Raw genomic sequence first — 15,237 nt, forward strand, 5'->3', positions numbered from 1 at the left:
TGATGTATTCCATGTCTATCACATGCCATGACCCCCGTGTTCTCCCATGATCTCCATCCAGTCATAGTGCTATTCTATTGTCTCCCTAGGTTCAGCACCTACCTGCTGTCCACACAGGTGACACGAGCGCCACCCCTGGCCGAACTAGGAACTGCAGCTTACCTACTGAGAGCAGGTAGGACTTTCTGACCAGTTTTGCTTCTGAATGGACACAATTCCTTTATGATGGCACCCCAGATGTTTTGGAACTACATTTCCCATGATGCTCCATGACACTGCAGAGTGCATGAGCATCATGGGAAATGTAGTTGCAAAACATCTGGGTGCCAAGGTCCGCCATCGCTTTCTATTCTGATCCACGTGAAGGGGCTCATATGCGCATTGTTAACCACTTCAGCCCCGGACCATTTGGGTGGTCAAAGACCAGGCCACTTTTTGCGATTCGGCGCTGTGTCGCTTTAACTGACAATGGCGCCGTTGTGCGATGTGGCTCCCAAACAAAATTGGCGTCCTTTTTTTCCCACAAATAGAGCTTTCTTTTGGTGGTATTTGATCACCTCTGCAGGTTTGTTTTTTTTGCACTATAAACATAAATAGAGCGACAATTTTGAAAAAAAAAATGCAATATTTTTTACTTTTTGCTATAATAAATATCCCCAAAAAATATATAAAACATTTTTTTTTCCTCAGTTTAGGCTGATATGTATTCTTCTACCTATTTTTGGTAAAAAAAAAATTGCAATAAGCGTGTATTGATTGGTTTGCGCAAAAGTTATGGCATTTACAAAATAGGGGATAGTTTTATGGCATTTTTATTATTATTTTTTTATTTACTAGTAATGCCAGCGATCAGGGATTTTTTTTCGTGACTGCGGACACATCGAACACTTTTGAGGACCATTGTCATTTTCACAGCGTTCAGTGCTATAAAAATGCACTGGATACTGTGAAAATGACACTGGCAGTGAAGGGGTTAACCACTAGGCGGCGCTGTAGGGGTTAAAGCGGTTGTAAACCCGTTTAAAAAAAAATTTTTTTCTCCTGCAAGGCAAAAGTCATAATGAGCTAATATGCACCGCATATTAGCTCATTATGAAATACTTACCTCGGAACGAGGTGTGTAAAACTTACCTGGTTCACGCCGAGCGAGAAATCATCTTGCTCCGGCGTGTCTTCCGGGTATCGCCGCTCCAGCGCTGTGATTGGCTGGAGCGGCGATGACGTCACTCCCGCGCATGCGCGCGGGAGATTTAAATTCAGCAAGGTCCGGCGGCTGCCGGTCCTTTAGCCGAGGATCCCCCCTGCGCATGCGCCGCTGCAATCAGCGGCGCATTGCGAGGGGAATATCTCCTAAACCGTACAGGTTTAGGAGATATTCTTTATACCTACAGGTAAGCCTTATTATAGGCTTACCTGTAGGTAAAAGTCATAAAGTGGGGTTTACAACCACTTTTAGTGTTCCCTGCATTGTGTTTCTAACTGTAGGGGGGTGGGCTCTGTGTCACATGACACGGATCTCCGCTCCGAGTACACGGAGCGGAGATCAGTGTCATTCTCACTAGGCAGAGCAAGGAGATGCTTGTTTACACAAGCATCTCACTGCTCTATACCTCCGTGAGACGATCGCAGGGATGCCCGCGGCCCAACTCACAGGGAAGGCGGCAGGGTCGCAAGCGCGCCGCCGGCGTGCTCGCGACCACACGGCGGGCATTTAAAGGGCCATGTACAGGTACGTGATAATGCCTGTGCACGGTCCTTAAGCGGTTAAATGATTCATTTATTTTCCAATCAATCTCTTTTATTTTATTTTTCTTATTAGTACTTATATAGTGCTGTCAATTTACACAGCGCTTTACATGTACAGCAAAACCTTGGATTGCAAGCATAATTCGTTCCAGAAACACGCTTGTAATCCAAAGCACTTGTGTATCAAAGCATTTTTTGTTACAGAGTATAAAAGAGAAGAGAGGAACCTCAAAGTGTAGCAATAAGTTGCTAAATGTTGTGCCTTCATAAATGTAACCATATGGCTACACTTAGAGGCTCCGCTCTTCTTTTTTATACTCAGTTGTGACATGACGCTACTCTTATATCAAGACATCGCTTGTATATCAAGGCAAAAGTTATTAACCACTTCCAGACTTGCGCACGACGATGTACGTCCTATTTTTAAAGATGGATATCTCGGTAACGGCAGCAGCTGCTGTCACAGGTATCCATTTTTAGTGTGCGCGGTCTGGAATCCGATAATGGCGGTCTCCGCGGCGGATTCACCGCGAGATCGCCGTTATCGGTGGCGGGAGAGGGCCCCCCCCCCCTCCCGCGCCCTCCGCCGCTTACCGGAGCCGTCGGTAGCGGCGGAGGCGATCGGATGCAGTCGGCTGGTGAGCGGGGACGAGACTGAAGGAAAAATCTCCTTCGCCCGTCCCCATAGCTCGGCTGGGCGGAAGTGACGTCAAAACGTCAGTCCCGCCCAGCCTCTTAAGGAGACAAATTTTTTTTTTGGTCATTTGAAAAAATTACATTTTTTATTTTTTTTTTATTTTTTGCATTTAAGCCCAAATATGAGATCTGAGGTCTTTTTGACCCCAGATCTCATATTTAAGAGGACCTGTCATGCTTTTTTCTATTACAAGGGATGTTTACATTCCTTGTAATAGGAATAAAAGTGATCAAATTAATATTTTTTTTTTTTCAGTGTAAAAAAGAATAAAATAAATAAGAAAACAAAAAAAAAAAATTTTTAAAGCGCCCCGTCCCGACGAGCTCGCGCGCAGAAGCAAACGCATACGCGAGTAGCGCCCGCATATGAAAACGGTGTTCAAATCACACAAGTGAGGTATCGCCGCGATCGTTAGAGCGAGAGCAATAATTATAGCCCTAGAGCTACTCTGTAGCTCAAAAAATGCAATCTCTAGAATTTTTTAAACATTGCCTATCAAGATTTTTAAGGGTAAAAGTTTGACGCCATGCCACGAGCGGGCGCAATTTTTAAGCGTGACATGTTGGGCATCATTTTACTCGGCGTAACATTATCTTTCAAAATATATAAAAAAATTGGGCCAAATTTATTGTTGTCTTATTTTTTAATTAAAAAAAGTGAATTTTTTCCAAAAAAAGTGCGCTTGTAAGACCGCTGCGCAAATACGGTGTGACAAAAAGTATTGGAATGACCACTATTTTATTCTCTAGGGTGTTAGAAAAAAAATATATATAATGTTTGGGGGTTTTAAGTAATTTTCTAGCAGAAAAAAATGTTTTAGTCTTGCAAACACCGAATCTGAAAAACACCTAAGGTCTGGAAGTGGTTAAAACATTTTGCTTGTCTTGCAAAACGCTCTCAAACCAAGGATTTACATATACAGTATATTGTCCATTCACAGCAGTCCCTGCCCTCAAGGAGCTTACAATCTAAAGCCTCATACACATGATCGGATTATCCGGTGGGAATTGTGTGATGACAGGCTGTTGTCGGAAAATCCGACCGTTTGTATGCTCCATCGGACAATTGTCAGATTTTTCGCCGACAAATGTGGCATAGCATGCTTTAAAATTGTCCGCCAACAGATGTGTGTTGTCAGATTATCCGATCGTGTGTACTCAAGTCCGTCGGACAAAACTCCAAAGTACACGCATGCTCAGAAGCAATGCTCACCATAAAACAACATTAGCAGAAGGGTGGCGCTAAAGAGCTGAAAAAACACGTATTTTTGTGTTTGTTTGCCAACAATTCTTTGCCATTTGTATGCAAGACAAGTTCATGGCCAACGCCCTTTGGACAAAAGTCCTACGCTTTGTCCGATTGTGTGTATGAGGCTAAAGTTGGCCATACACCTATAGATTATCTGCAGATTTTCTATGGTTAGATGGAAAAAGTGCAACAGATTTCTCCATGTACGCTAAACTGTGTGGATGGAGGAATCTCCCACTGGGCCAAGCTTCAGTATCTTGCTAGTCGGCCCCGCTGGCTCTCAACCTAAACAATGCCTGCACCCAATCAGAATGTTCAGATATTGTGCGAGCCAGCGGGACGGACTAGCAAGATATGGAAGCTTGAGCCAGTGGAAGATTCTTCCATCCATATAGTTCAGCGTAGATGGAGGAATCTGTATCTCATTTACGTTACGCCGCCGCAAGTTTTTCAGGCAAGTGCTTTATTCACAAAGCACCTGTAAAGTTGCGGCAGCGTAGCGTAAATCACCCGGTGGAATTCAAATTCGGCGGGTAGGGGGCGTGTTTCATTTAAATGAAGCACGTCCCCGCGCCGAACGAACTGCGCATGCGCCGTCCGTGGAATTTCCCAGTGTGCAGTGCTCCAAATGACGTCGCAAGGACGTCATTGGTTTCGACGTGAACGTAAATTACGTCCAGCCCTATTCAGGGACGAGTTACGCAAACGACGTAAAATTTTCAAATTGCGACGCCACCTAGGGGGCATACTTAACATTGGCTACGCCACCTAGGGGGCATGTTTATCTTTACGCGGCGTATCTCTTACGGAAACGGCGTATCTTTACTGCGACGGGCAATCGTACGTTCGTGAATCGGCGTATTTACTAATTTGCATATTCTACGCCGAACTCAATGGAAGCTCCACCTAGCGTCCAGCATAAATATTGCACCCTAAGATACGACGGCGCAGGCCGTCGTATCTTAGGCAGGTTTAAGTGTATCTCAGTTTGAGCATACACTTAAACATACGACGGGCTTAGATTCCGAGTTACGTCGGCGTATCTACTGATACGCCGGGGTAACTCTTTGTGAATCTGCCCCCTTGTCTTTATTTCTACTTTTCTACATCTTTTTCTAACTTCTTTACTGTCAGTTTTTCCTACATTTAAATGCAGATCAGGCATGTTCTGAGTTTCCCTAAGCCGCTCTAATTATCCGCTGATAGCAGCTCTTTCTCCAACGCGCTGCACTGAATTGATTAGCTGTCAGAGTACTGTATATTGATAACCTTGTGGTGTCTGCTGAGTTACTATGCATACTGTACACAGAGGCTGTGCATTTATAGGGCTCGTTGTTCAATTCAGTGTATGTAAAGGGACCAAACTTTTTTTTTAGTTTGGACGAGAATGAGGAATGGTCAGTGTATATGAGATTTCCATTACCCTTTCTGTCCCAGAAGCACATTTGGAAGCAAGAGGAGATCCCTTCGAAGTTGGGGGATATCCCTTTTTAGACAGTTGTCACAGAACAGGCTCACCCATTGGACGATTTTCCCACTCACCTCCTGTTCCTAGGACAGGGTTTGACAAATTTGCTTGGAATCTAGGAGCCAGCTAAAAAAGTTAGGAGCCAGAAAACGCACCCCGTCCCGACGAGCTTGCGCGCAGAAGCGAACACATACGTGAGCAGCGCCCGCATATGAAAACGGTGTTCAAATCACACATGTGAAGTATCACCGCGATTGGTAGAGCGAGAGCAATAATTCTAGCCCTAGACCTCCTCTGTAACTCAAAACATGCAACCTGTAGATTTTTTTAAACGTCGCCTATGAAGATTTTAAAGGGTAAAAGTTTGACGCCATTCCACGAGCGGACGCAATTTTGAAGCGTGACATGTTGGGTATGAATTTACTCGACGTAACATTATCTTTCATAATATAAAAAAAAAATGGGGATAACTTTACTGTTGTCTTATTTTTTAATTTAAAAAAGTGTAATTTTTTCCCAAAAAAGTGCGCTTGTAAGACTGCTGCACAAATACGGCGTGACAGAAAGTATTGCAACGATCGCCATTTTATTCTCTAGGGTGTTAGGATAAAAAATATATATGATGTTTGGGGGTTCTAATTAGAGGGAAGAAGATGGCAGTGAAAATAGTGAAAAAGACATTAGAATTGCTGTTTAACTTGTAATGCTTAACTTGTAATACCAACGGCCACCACCAGATGGCGCCAGCTTACACAAGGAAGAGCTGGGGACTGCCCACCTTCCAAGCCAAGTCACCAGGAGGCTATTTCTAGTCGCTATGGCGACCTGGCGACCGGGATTTGTCAAGCCCTGTCCTAGGACAACGCCAAAAATTGGAATTTTTAGATAATTTTCTGTACTGCAGTCAGTGGTCACCAGAACATATGGAGAAGGTGAAAGTTCCCATTGGGGACACAGTTCCACTGTTTACTTTTTTCTTTTTTGGTTAGAATTTTATTGAAAGGTTACCAATAACTAAATGGCATTAGCTACGTTGCAGTGCGATACATTGAATTGCAACTCACTATACTGCACTGAAAATTGTACTGCATGCCGTATTTCTTTCAGCACACACCACCTCAGTGTCATTGTGAGAAATAGTCTCAGAAGGAATAATGCCGCGTACACACGGTTTTTCGGGTTGTAAAAAATGATGTTTTTTTTATGTCATTAAAAACGATCGTGTGTGGACTCCAGAGATTTTTTCACAACGTAAAAAATGGACATTAAAAATTTAGAACATGCTCTAATTTTTCATGTCGTTTTTAACGTCGTAAAAAATGGTCGTGTGTAGGCTTTAACGACGTGAAAAAAACGCACATGCTCAGAAGCAAGTTATGAGACGGGAGCACTCGTTCTGGTAAAACTAGCACATTCATCACGCTGTAACAGACTGAAAAGCGCGAATCGTCTTTTACTAACACAAAATCAGCAAAAGCAGCCCCAAGGGTGGCGCCATCTGTATGGAACTTCCCCTTATAGTGCCGTTGTACATGTTGTACGTCACCGCACTTTGCTAAAGCATTTTTTTTTCACGATCGTGTGTAGGCAAGGCCGGTTTAATCGGTCGTTTTTTCTAGACCATTAAAAATAAAAAAATTTACATCCCGAAAAACAGTCGTGTGTTCACGGCATTAGGCTTTTTGGGCCAGATTCACAGAAGAAGTACGCCGGCGTATCTACTGATACACCGGCGTACTTTCAAATTTGCCGCGTCGTATCTTTAGTTTGAATCCTCAAACCAAGATACGACGGCTTCTGGCTTCGATCCGACAAGCGTACGGCTTCGTACGCCTTCGGATCGTAGGTGCAATACTTCGGCGCCCGCTGGGTGGAGTTCGCGTCGTTTTCCGCGTCGGGTATGCTAATTAGCATTTTCCGTTGATCCACGATGGTACTCGCGGCCGTCGCATTCTCTTACGTCGTCGCTAGTCAGCTTTTCCCGGCGTATAGTTAGAGCTGCTATTTTGTGGCCTATAGTTAGACTTGCCATGTTAAAGTATGGCCGTCGTTCCCGCGTCGAATTTTAATATTTTTTTTTTGCGTAAGTCGTCCGTGAATAGGAAAGGACGTATCTCACGTCGGTGCAACGTCATTTCGCGCAAAGCACGGCGGGAAATTTCAAAACGGAGCATGCGCAGTACGTTCGGCGCAGGAACGCGCCTAATTTAAATGATCCACGCCCCCTACCCGGATCATTTGAATTAGGCGGGCTTACGCAGGAGGGATTTACGCTGTTTTTTTTATGGAACAGGTGTCTCCATTGGAAGGTTTCCTATCACCTCTTCTTCTGGGGATAACTCAAAAACGTGGGATTTCCCTCACTTTCTTGGTGACAATGGTCACCAGTACAAACAGAGGGGTGAACAGACAGAGGGTCTGACTCTTCCCCACTCAATCCTAAACTAAATGAAAGGGGTTTTGCAGAGAAATACACTTTAAATAAAGGAGCATGAAGGTGATGCTTACAACCGCTAACCTGCATTCGAAAAATTACAGATGAAGTCTGGTGATTATGTCAGGTTTTAGTTTTCACTGAAATTATGTTGGTAAATTCTAATGCTGCATTCACACCTTCACGATGCGTCATTTTTTTTACGCAAGTTTGTCGTGCGACAGCATAGTGCGGGCCGTTCACTTAAATGCCCTACGTGCAAGAAATATGCCAAAGTAGCTCCTGCACCTTTTTAGGCAGTGAGCCAAGTGCATATTGGTGCTTTTTTTTTCATGCAACAAAACACGTGACTACTACCCACATTTGGGGTGCCATTAACCACTTGCTTACTGGGCACATATACCCCCCTCCTGCCCAGGTGAAATTTCAGCTTCCGGCACTGCGACGCTTTAACTAACAATTGCGCGGTCGTGCGACGTGGCTCCTAAACAAAATTGACGTCCTTTTTTCCCCACAAATAGAGCTTTCTTTTGGTGGTATTTGATCGCCTGTGCGGTTTTTATTTTTTGCGCTATAAACAAAAAAGAGCGACAATTTTGAAAAAAATACAATATTTTTTACTTGTTGCTATAATAAATATCCCAATTTAAAAAAAAAAACACAATTTTTTTTTTCTCAGTTTAGGCCGATACGTATTCTTCTACATATTTTTGGTAAAAGAAAAAAAAATCGCAATAAGCGAATGGTTTGCTTAAAAGTTATAGCGCCTACAAAATAGGGGACAGAATTATTATTTTTTATTATTTTTTTTTTTACTAGAAATGGCGGCGATCTGCGATTTTTTTTTATTGGGACTGCGACGTTATGGCGGACACATCGGACACTTTTGACACATTTTTGGCGCCATTCACATTTATACTGCGATCAGTGCTATAAATATGCACTAATTACAGTATAAATGTGACTGGCATTGAAGGGGTTAACACTAGGGGGTGAGGAAGGGGTTAAATGTATCCCTGCATTTGTTCTAACTGTAGGTGGAGGGGGGTGACCGATCTGTGTCCCTATGTACAAGGGACACAGATCGGTCTCCTCTCCAGAGACAGGACGCTGTCTCTGTGTAAAACGGCAATGAGAGATGATCTCATATGTTTACATATGAGATCATCTCTCATTGGCCGCACAGATCGCATCGCAAACGGCCACTCTGATTGGCCTTTCCCCGCGATCTGTAATTGGCTGTGTCCAAGGGACACGGCCAACACAGAGTTTCCCCGCTGTGCGCTCTGGAGCGCGCGCGGGGAACTCCCAAAGGGGCGGACGTCTATTGACGTCCTGTTGGATTTTGGGATCCGCGCTGTAGCCGTCATTTGACTATAGCGCGGGTCCCAGGAGGTTAAGAATTAATAACATCGCAAGGGCAAAGCAGATTTTGGCGAGTTTTTCGCAGGTTTCCCAGAATGCAAAGGTGTGAATGCACTCTAAAGCCGCGTACACGAGACCATTTTTCATGTCATGGAAAAAAACAAAATTTTTCTCGACGTGATTCTTGTCAAGCCTGCCTTGCATTCACACGATCGTGAAAAAAAAAATGCTCGAGCAAAGCGCGGTGACGTACAACACGTACAACGGCACTATAAAGGGGAAGTTCCATTCGATCGGCGACACCCTTTGGGCTGATTATGCTAATTTCCCTTCTCATAACCTGCTTCTGAGCATGCACGTTTTTTTCCCTGTTGTTAAAGCCTACATATGACCGTTTTTCACGATGTGAAAAACGACGAGAAAAAATAGAGCATGTTCTAAATTTTTAATGGCCATTTTTCACGTTATGAAAAATGCTCTGGAGCCTATGGTTTTTCTAGACCATTAAAAATGGTCATGTGTACGCGGCATCACAACTGAAATGTGGTGACTCAACGTGTCAAAAACAGAAAAGTCCTCCTTGCGTTGCCATTGCAGAGTGCAATGTCCCTTCCCACAGGTTTAGAACATAGGGGGTTATTTACAAAAGGCAAATCCACTTTGCACTACAAGTGTAAAGTGCAGTTGAAATTGCACTGAAAGTGCACTTGGAAGTGCAGTCGCTGTAAATCTAATGCCGCGTACACACCATCACTTTATGTGATGAAAAAAAATGACATTTTTAAAAACGTCACTTTAATTGACTGTGTGTGGGGCAAAACGTCGTTTTATGTCTTGTAAAAAACGACCAAAAAAAATTGAAGCATGCTTCAATTTTATGTGTCGTTTTTCAAAAGTGCACTTTTTACTTCACAGAAATTGACCGTGTGTAGCAAAAAACGTCGTTTTCTAAGACGTTTTTTCATCCACGCATGCCCAGAAGCTACTTATGAAGCAAGCTTCAATGGAAAAACGTGGTGGAACGTAACCTCACTTTGCAAGATCATTGTGAGAAAACGATGGTGTGTAGGCAACTTCGTCTTTGAAAATTGAAGTTTCAAAAACGTCATTTTTTACTTCACAGAAAGTGTCGTTTTTTTTCATCACATAAAGTGATGGTGTGTATGCGGCATGAGGGGTAAATCTGAAATGAGGGGAAGCTCTGCTGATTTTATTATCCAATCATGTGCAAGCTAAAATTCAGTTTTTTTATTTTCCTTGCGTGACCCCCTCGGATCTACAGCGACTGCACTTCCAAGTGCACTTTCAGTGCAATTTCAAGTGCACTTTTCACTTGTAGTGTAAAGTGGATTTGCCTTTTGTAAATAACCCCCATAGTGTACTAGATTGGAATGTGGCAGAAGGCACCACCTAATATTAAGCCCACAAACCATGTTGAGCTGGTCTTATGATACCGGTTGAAAGAGTTGTATTTCAGTGGATTCAATTATTCCACCATGGCAATGTAAACATGAGTAGATTGAGGGCCCCACTGTTCCATACAGCACAGCAGAATCCAGTCATTTCATGATCAAGAAATTACATGTTTATCTGCAAAATATTTTTCCATAGACACATTTACTGCAGGAATGAAATATCAGGAGACACCACATTGAAAATGTTTTTGTGCCCTCATTAGTAGAAGATATATTATTGGTACTGTGTGTTTTGTACATATGGAAAAGTAATTATCATAATTAGACTCCAGAGAAATCTCGCCTTTAGGAGGTTTCATTGACTAATCCTCAGGTACTCAAACTGTGACATTATTATTATATCAGGTAACAGTCACAGGCTTTCACAGCTATCATCAGTTATTCAGAAGAGATGTCCAAATATTACATTGATTTGCATTTAAATATAAAACCTACAGAAAATAAAAATAAAGCAGTTCTGGCAGTGGCAATCCCTTGCTATCTATGTCTTAAAGGGGTTGTAAAGGTAATTTTATTTTTTTCCCTAAAATGGCTTCCCTTACCTTAGTGCAGTCCTCCTTCACTTACCTCATCCTTTGATTTCGCTTTTAAATGTCCTTATTTATTCTCACAAATCCTCACTTCCTGTTCTTCTGTCTGTAACGCCACACAGTAATGCAAGGCTTTCTCCCTGGTGTGGAGAAAGCCTCCTGAGGGGGCGAGCAGGAGTGTCAGGACGCCCACTAACACACAGCTCCCTTCTCTATCTGCAAAGTAGAGAGTGTCCTGACACTCCTGCTCGCCCCCTCAAGAGGCTTTCTCCACACCAGGGAGAAAGCCTCACATTACGGTGTGTACGTAGTTACAGACAGAAGAACAGGAAGTGAGGATTTCTCAGAAGAAATAAGGACATTTAAAAGCAAAATGGAAGGATGAGGTAAGTGAAGGAGGACTGCACTAAGGTAAAGGAAGCTATTTAGGGAATTTATTTTTTACCTTTACAAACCCTTTAAGCCTGGTACATACCATGGGTTTTCTTTCCGGTCTGAGCTGTTGTACTAAAAATCATATGTTAGTACAGTGATCTCTCCTGCTGTTCTGTTGTGTTCTCACCCCGCCACAGCACTGTGGTCAGCATTCTCAGCAATTGGCTGAGATCACTGATCGGAACCAGTCGGCTGCTGGTTTCTCAGCATGCCTGTCGGACAGGGGCCAGCCTGAGGCCCCATACACACAAGAGGATTTATCCGCAGATACGGTCCAGCATGCCGTATCCGCGGATAAATCCTCTCGAGGATTTCAGAAGATTTCTATGCGATGGCGTGTACACACCATCGCATTGAAATCCGCGCTGAAATCCTCTGGCGATGACGCGTCGCGCCGTCGCCGCTATTATGACGCGGCGACGGGCGCGACGCTGTCATATAAGGAATTCCACGCATGCGTCAAATCATTACGACGCGTGCGGGGAATCCCTTTGGACGGATGGATCCGGTAAGTCTGTACAGACGAGCGGATCCATCCGTTGGAGTGGATTCCAGCAGATGGATTTGTTGTGCATGTCAGCAAATATCCGATCTGCTGGAATCCATCCCAGAGGAGATTTCTCCGCGGAAACAGATCCGCTGGCGTGTACACACCATAGGATCTATCCGCAGAAACCCATTTGCTGGGATTTATCTGCGGATAGATTCTATCGTGTGTATGGGGCCTTACACTTGGCTTCTTTCAGACCGGCAGCCATACACACAGGCCAAATGTCAGACGTTTTTTATTGAACCGGCCGATGTCACCTGACATTCGCCCCGTGTGTACTAGGCCTTAAACATTTTATAAATACAGCTCTAAAAGCCCTGTAAAATTTACCGTTTACTTATCCCCAGTACTTTTACAGTAGGGTCTGTCTCTGGAGATACCTCCATTATGCCTCCTCCATGGCAATTATTATCCGATGTGTATGTGTGTATGAGATGGACTCCCCACTGAGTTGTCTATGATGGGTGGAGTATTCATTAGAAAGATAAAGCCCATAGATTGAGAAGCAGGATTCTGCTCCACACTGAGGATTGACAGCTGCCTATACTTCTTCAGCAGTCCACTGTATAGGGGTTGTAAAGGTTTGTTTTTTATTTTCTAAATGGGTTCCTTTAACCACTTGCTTACTGGGCACATATACCCCCCTCCTGCCCAGGTGAAATTTCTAACAATTGCGCGGTCCTGCGACGTGGCTCCGAAACAAAATTGACATCCTTTTTTCCCCACAAGTAGAGCTTTCTTTTGGTGGTATTTGATCGCCTGTGCGGTTTTTATTTTTTTGCGCTATAAACAAAACAGTGCGACAATTTTGAAAAAAAAATACAATATTTTTTACTTGTTGCTATAATAAATATCCCAATTTAAAAAAAAAAAAAAAATGTTCTCAGTTTAGGCTGATACGTATTCTTCTACATATTTTTGGTAAAAAAAAAAAAATCGCAATAAGCGACTGGTTTGCGCAAAAGTTATAGCGCCTACAAAATAGGGGACAGAATTATTATTTTTTATTATTTTTTTTTTTTACTAGAAATGGCGGCGATCTCCAATTTTTATTGGGACTGCGACGTTATGGCGGACACATCGGACACTTTTAACACATTTTTGGCGCCATTCACATTTATACTGCGATCAGTGCTATAAATATGCATTAATTACAGTATAAATGTGACTGGCATTGAAGGGGTTAACACTAGGGGGTGAGGAAGGGGTTAAATGTATTCCCTGCATTGTGTTCTAACTGTAGGTGGAGGGGGGGTGACTGGGGGGGTGACCGATCTATGTCCCTATGTACAAGGGACACAGATCGGTCTCCTCTCCAGAGACAGGACGCTGTCTCTGTGTGAGCCGGCAATGAGAGATGATCTCATATGTTTACATATGAGATCATCTCTCATTGGCCGCACAGATCGTATCGCAAACGGCCACTCTGATTGGCCGTTCGCGGCGATCTGTAATTGGCTGTGTCCAAGGGACACGGCCAACACAGAGTTTCCTCGCTGCGTGCTCTGGAGCGCGCGCGGGGAACGCCCAAAGGGGCAGACGTCAATTGACATCCAGTTGGATTTTCAGGTCCGCGCTGTAGCCGTCATTCGGCTATAGCGCGGGTCTGAAGAAGTTAAGCTAGTGCATTGTTCGTTCACTTACCTTTTCCCTCGATTTCCCTTCTAAAGGTTTTTTTCCTTTGTTTTCTTTGTGTTTCTCACTTCCTGTTCCTCCTCAGTAAGCTGTTCTGGCTGACTAAACACTGCTCGGATGATGGTGTGAGGCTTACTGAGGAGAAACAGGAAGTGAGAAATTTAGACAAAGAAAAAAATCATTTAGAAGGGAAATCAAAGGAAAAGGTAAGTGAACCAACGATGCACTAGCTTAAAGGAACCTATTTAGAAAATAAAATACAAACTTTTACAATGCCTTTATGGTGACCCTACAAATAGAATTGTGCATTTATATATATTATTTACTATTTACTCAAAAGCATTATTAGCTGTAAATCAGTTCACTAAGATGGGAAATGTATTATCTGGATGTTTACATGTTAACACATAGTTGCATTATATGTATTGACCTGATAAAATCTGTTAGCCAGTTACCTCTTTATTAACCAGAATTGTGTCAGTCAATTGTATACTTTAAAGTGGAGTTCCACCCATAAATATAACATTACATCAGTAGTTTTAAAAAAATGTCATTAGTCCTTTTTAGATTTTTTTTTTTTTTAGATGCCTTCAAAGTGTTGTTGCTAGGCAGAATAGTTAATCTTCCCTCTTCCTGCACCTAGGTGCTTAAGCTTCCTAACCTACACCGCACAGACTCCTGGGAATGTAGTGGGTGTAACTTTCCAGGAGTCTGTGCACTCCCCAGTCTCGAAGAGTCATGTGACTTGGACAGTACAGGTGCTGAAACCTGATCACACTGTTTGTGCAGCACTGAGCATGTGCGAGATCTGCAAGGCTGAAATCCAGGAAGTCATACAGTCTGGCTTCATGATGCCCACACTTAAGATGGCCCCAGTCAATTTCTATTTTATAAAGTGTCTAAATGCTGTAACAACCTAACAAAATGGACCTTAGTTTACAGACTAACTTTACTAGAATACATTAAGCTTGTGTATTACAGGGGTATTTATATTTAAAAAGTGAAATTGTGGCCGGAACTCCACTTTAAATACTCAGGCAGATTAGTCTTCAGTCAACCAGATGTACAACATAGGACCATAACCTTGACAGACATGGTTTGGTTGGTGGAAACATTATCTACTAATTAGGTGACAATAGAAATGATTGTTTAATAGCTATACACACGCACTGATGTGTTCTCTGACCTATTGTACCTTCCATTAGAGATGTGCACTCATATTTGTTATGTTAGAATGAATGACTTTCGATATTTGTTTCATAAATTCGTTTTCCATTTGTATTTCAGAAGTTATTTAGAAAGATTGGCTATATTCATTTTAAAGTGTTCATTTGTTATTTCATTAGATTACTTATGCACTCTTTGGATCCATCAAAATCTCTGAATCATAACATAACAAAGGAAATACATTTATTTGGGATTCATTATTATGATTCAGAGATTCTAATGAATCCACTTCCATCTAGGTATCATCATCTTATTTCACTTTTATACATTACTGTATTCATTGCAATGTTTTCATTTCACATGCAGTGCATTTTTTATATTGAGGAAAAGTGTTAATGCCACAAAAAAAACTAAATGGATCTGATGTAAGTATCGTTCGTTATGTGGTTACGTTATTTTGGATGCTGCAAACAGTAGAAGTTCACCC

General features: G+C 42.6%; 1 protein-coding gene across 1 annotated transcript in view; it reads left to right on the forward strand.

Moving 5' to 3' along the window:
- WDR17 (WD repeat domain 17) overlaps positions 1-15,237 on the forward strand; it is a 168,208-nt gene that overhangs the window by 241 nt on the left and 152,730 nt on the right. Inside the window, exon 2 of the mRNA XM_040333663.1 lies at positions 90-175. The gene's annotated coding sequence lies outside the window, so the exon portion shown is untranslated. The remainder of the gene's footprint in view (positions 1-89; positions 176-15,237) is intronic.

This window comes from Rana temporaria, chromosome 1 (genome assembly GCF_905171775.1).
Source record: "Rana temporaria chromosome 1, aRanTem1.1, whole genome shotgun sequence".
Classification (NCBI taxonomy): Eukaryota; Metazoa; Chordata; class Amphibia; order Anura; family Ranidae; genus Rana; species Rana temporaria.